Source organism: Rutidosis leptorrhynchoides, chromosome 11, assembly GCF_046630445.1.
Source record: "Rutidosis leptorrhynchoides isolate AG116_Rl617_1_P2 chromosome 11, CSIRO_AGI_Rlap_v1, whole genome shotgun sequence".
Classification (NCBI taxonomy): domain Eukaryota; kingdom Viridiplantae; phylum Streptophyta; class Magnoliopsida; order Asterales; family Asteraceae; genus Rutidosis; species Rutidosis leptorrhynchoides.
In genome coordinates, this window is record NC_092343.1 from 288,742,834 (window position 1) to 288,748,872 (window position 6,039).

Sequence of the window (6,039 nt, forward strand, 5' to 3'; positions counted from 1 at the left end):
GCTGCCTCTGTTTTGTTTTATTTTTTTTTAACTTCGAATTCAAGTGAAATTCCAAAATGTAATAATGAGGTTCTGTTAGAAATATTTTGTTTAAACTATCTGTAAAATATCATGGTTCAATTCTTCCTATCAATCGAGAATTTCTGAGTCAAACTTTTTATTTAAAAAGTCAACGTATTTGTTCATCATCGAATTCGGTTTTGTTTCAATGTTTAAAGTTTAATTAAAGTTCCAGATAGTTTCTAATAATCATTTGGAATCTTTTTCATGTTATGATCAGTAGCTAAAACGAACTATAAATTGAAGTTTGAATTCGAGTTCATGGTATATCTGCGAACAGCAGAAATATATTTTTTTTTTTTCTCTCTTTACTTCTATTCTTTCTTCCTTTGATTAATTTCAATCACATATACGTTTGTTTTTGTTTCGAATCCATGTCCAATTCAAACCTGTAAGGTGTTGATTTGATTAACCAGTGGATTGAAGAAGAAGATGAACATAGAACAAAATAGTTAGGAGTTAAATAAATATGGATTGGTTATTATAACAGAAAAACGAATTGGACTGGATGGTTAAGTGGTTGTGTCGGGTATCGAGAGGTCATGGGTTCGAGTCTGGTTAGGCTGTTTTCATTTTTTCGGACTCCATTCCTTTGAGGTAGTTTTCATTTAATTATTTATTATCACTATTATTATTATTATTACTTATTAATATTAATTATTATTATCATTAATACGATTATTATTGTTATGATTATTATTGTTGTTGTTATTATTATTATTATTATTATTATTATTATTATTATTATTATTATTATTATTATTATTGTTGCTGTTGTTGTTATTGTTAGTTTAAGAACACGTATTATTAATACAAGTTATTATAATTTTCACTAATATTAATATTAATATCATTGTTGTAATTACTATTATTATTAATATCATTTTAACAAAAGTACCATTTTTTTTAACAAAATCATTATTTTTATTAGTATTATCATTATCAAGGATGTTAATATTATTAGTAAATCTTTGTTATCTAAACTAACATTTTTTTTTGAGATAAATATTGGTACCTAAAACATACTTATTATATATACTATAATCATAGTAGTAGTTTATATACCTATATATCAAACATATTAACCTTATTGATATATATACATATATGTATCAAATTATGATTTTTTTTTAAAACTAATCATATATATATATATATAGATATATTAAGATAACTAAATATATAAATATTGATCATTCTAATTCCATATACAACACAAATATATATATATATATATAATATAATTTACGATATAATATAAGTAGTTAATGGAATTTGGTATAAACTATATATAACTAAAAACATATAAATAATATATATTAATAAAGAAAATTATGAGAATTCCCTTATATGTTTTAACAAATATACAATTAATATAGGTTCGTGAATCCGAGGCCAACCTTGCATCGTTTAGTTGTTCAATGTCGTTATATGTATTTTTACTACAAAATACAATACGGTGAGTTTCATTATTCCCTTTTACTCATTACATTTTTGGGCTGAGAATACATGCACTGTTTAAATAACCGTTTTACAATATTTATATGTGTGAGTTTCATTATTCCCTTTTACTCATTACATTTTTGGGCTGAGAATACATGCACTGTTTAAATAACTGTTTTACAATATTTATATGTGTGAGTTTCATTTGCTCCCTTTTTAAATGCTTTTGTAATATATATTTTTGGGACTGAGAATGCATGCGCTGTTTTTTTATAACTGTTTTACGAAATAGACACAAGTAATTGAAACTACATTATATGGTTGAATTATCGAAATCGAATATGCCCCTTTTTATTAAGTCTGGTAATCTAAGAATTAGGGAACATACACCCTAATTGACGCGAACTCTAAAGATAGATCTATCGGGCCCAACAAGCCCCATCCAAAGTACCGGATGCTTTAGTACTTCGAAATTTATATCATGTCCGAAGGAGGATCTCGGAATGATGGGGATATTCTTATATGTATATTGTGAATGTCGGTTACCAGGTGTTCAGTCCATATGAATGATATTTTTGTCTCTATGCATGGGACGTTTGTTATAAGAATTGGAAATATGAAATCTTGTGGTCTATTAATATTATGAACTGATTATTTATGTTAAACTAATGAACTTACCAACCTTTTGGTTGACACTTTTAAGCATGTTTATTCTCAGGTATGAAAGAAATCTTCCGCTGTGCATTTGCTCATTTTAAGGATATTACTTGAAGTCATTCATGACATATTTCAAAAGATGTTGCATTCGAGTCGTTGAGTTCATCAAGATTATTATTAAGTCAATTATATTTGGATATATTATGAAATGCTTTCGGTGTTTTCGGGGTTTCCCACTATTCAACGGTTTCAATCTTTGCTGGATCCACCTGAATACCTTCTTTGTTCACTATATGACCGAGGAATTGAACTTCTTCCAATCAAAATGCACACTTTGAAAATTTAGCGTACAGTTTTTCTTTTCTCAGCAACTCTAGCACTTTTCTAAAATGTTCTTCGTGCTCTTGATCATTCTTCAAGTAAATAAGTATGTCATCGATGAAAACAATGACAAACTTGTCAAGATATGGCATAACCACACACTCGGTTCATGAGGTCCATGAACACAGCTGGTGCGTTAGTCAATCCAAAAGGCATAACCATAAACTCGTAATGACCATAACGCGTCCTAAAAGCAGTCTTTGGAATGTCATCCTCTTTCACCCGCATTTGGTGATATCCAGAACGTAAATCGATCTTCGAATAAACCGACGAGCCTTGTAGTTGATCAAATAAGTCATCGATTCTCGGTAATGGGTAACGGTTCTTGATGGTAAGTTTGTTCAACTCTCGGTAGTCGATACACAACCTGAATGTACCATTTTTCTTCTTGACAAACAAAACAGGAGCTCCCCATGGTGATGTACTTGGTCGAATGAAACCACCCTCTAAAAGTTCCTGTAACTAACTTTGTAATTCTTTCATTTCACTGGGTGCGAGTCTGTATGGAGCATGAGCTATTGGTGCAGCTCCTGGTACAAGGTCTATTTGAAATTCAACGGATCGATGTGGGGGTAATCCCGGTAATTCTTTCGGAAATACATCGAAAAATTCTTTTGCGACAGGAACATCACTGATGTTCTTTTTTTCAAGTTTAACTTCCTTGATGTGTGCTAGAATGATGTAACAACATTTTCTTATTAGTTTTTGCGCCTTCAAACTACTAATAAGATTTAACTTCGCGTTGTTCTTTTCTCCGTACACCATTATGTAGTGACCCGAACTTTTCCATGTTTAAATATATTAATTGAGATTGATATTTACATAACTAAATGTTTCCAACGTGTTAAGCAATCAAACTTCTTAAGACATGATTAATTGAAATAGGTTTCATATAGACAATTGACCACCCAAGTTGACCGGTGATTCACGAACGTTAAATCTTGTAAAAACTATACTATGACATATATATGGTTCTATATATAGTTAACAAGATTTTATTATAAGTAAGTATCTCATTAGGTATTTTAACAATGAGTTATATACATAAAAACGAGTCTATTAAATTAAGAAACTCGAAAACGATATATATAACGATTATCGTTATAACAACGTCTTACTAGGTACATATGAATCATATTAAGATATTGATACACTTGGTTAATTATGCTAAATGATAAGTAAATATATCATTAAGTGTATTAACGATGAACTACATATGTAAAAATAAGACTACTAACTTAATGATTTCGAAAAGAGTCATATATGTAACGATTATCGTTGTAACGACATTTAACTGTATATATATCATACTAAGATATATTATATATCATAATATCATGATAATGTAACAATTTAACATCTCATTTGATATAATAAACAATGGGTTAACAACATTTAACAAGATCGTTAACCTAAAGGTTTCAAAACAACATTTACATGTAACGACTAACGATGACTTAACGAATCAGTTAAAATGTATATACATGTAGTGTTTTAATATGTATTCATACACTTTTGAAAGACTTCAAGACACTTATTAAAATACTTCTACTTAACAAAAATGCTTACAATTACATCCTCGTTCAGTTTCATCAACAACTCTACTCGTATGCACCCATATTCGTACTCGTACAATACACAGCTATTAGATGTATGTACTATTGGTATATACAATCCAATGATCAGCTCTTAGCAGCCCATGTGAGTCACCTAACACATGTGGGAACCATCATTTGGCAACTAGCATGAAATATCTCATAAAATTACAAAAATATGAGTAATCATTCATGACTTATTTACATGAAAACAAAATTACATATCCTTTATATCTAATCCATATATCAACGACCAAAAATACCTACAAACACTTTCATTCTTCAATTTTCTTCATCTAATTGATCTCTCTCAAGTTCCATCTTCAAGTTCTAAGTGTTCTTCATAAATTCCATAAGTATAGTTTCATAAAAATCAAGAATACTTCCAAGTTTACAAGTCTACTTCCAAGCTTTCTAATCCATTCCAAGTAATCATCTAAGATCAAGGAACCTTTGTTATTTACAGTAGGTTATCTTTCTAATTCAAGGTAATATTCATATTCAAACTTTGATTCAATTTCTACAACTATAACAATCTTATTTCGAGTGAAAATCTTACTTGAACTGTTTTCGTGTCATGATTCTGTTTCAAGAACTTTCAAGCCATCCAAGGATCCTTTGAAGCTAGATCCATATTTATCATTTCCAGTAGTTTTATCCAGAAAACTTTAGGTATTATTGATGTTCATAACATCATTCGATTAATACATATAAAGCTATCTTATTCGAAGGTTTAAACTTGTAATCACTAGAACATAGTTTAGTTAATTCTAAACCTGTTCACAAACAAAAGTTAATCCTTCTAACTTGACTTTTAAAATCAACTAAACACATGTTCTATATCTATATGATATGCTAACTTAATGATTTAAAACCTGGAAACACGATGAACACCATAAAATTGGATATACGCCGTCATAGTGAAACCGGGGGCTGTTTTTGTTTGAATAATTAAAATCTATGATAAACTTTGAGTTAAAAGTTGTTCTTCTGGGAAAATGATTTTTCATATGAACATGAAACTATATCCAAAAATCAAGGTTAAACTCAAAGTGGAAGTATGTTTTCTAAAATGGTCATCTAGACGTCGTTCTTTCGACTGAAATGACTACCTTTACAAAAACGACTTGTAACTTATATTTCCGACTATAAACCTATAATTTTTCTATTTAGATTCATAAAATAGAGTTCAATATGAAACCATATCAATTTGATTTACTCAAAACGGATTTAAAATGAAGAAGTTATGGGTAAAACAAGATTGGATATTTTTGATCTTTTTAGCTACGGGAAATGTTTAACAAATCTTTACAAATAATATCCTAGCTAACTTATATTGTATTATACATTTATTATAATATATTATGTAATCTTGGGATACCATAGACACGTATGCAAATGTTTTGACATATCATATCGACCCATGTATATATATTATTTGGAACAACCATAGACACTCTATATGCAGTAATGTTGGAGTTAGCTATACAGGGTCGAGGTTGATTCCAAAAATATATATACTTTAAGTTGTGATCTAGCCTGAGACGTGTATACACTGGGTCGTGGATTGATTCAAGATAATATATATCGATTTATTTCTGTACATCTAACTGTGGACAACTAGTTGTAGGTTACTAACGAGGACAGCTGACTTAATACACTCAAATTTTCAAAACATTATAAAAATGGTTGTAATTATATTTTGATCATACTTTAATATATATGTACATATGTACATATTTGTATAGGTTCGTGAATCGATCCGTGGCCAAGTCTTATTTCCAAGGAAGGAAATATATGTGAAAGTGAGTTATAGTCCCACTTTTAAAATCAAATATTTTTGGGATGAGAATACATGCAGGTTTTATAAATGATTTACAAAATAGACACATGTACGTGAAAC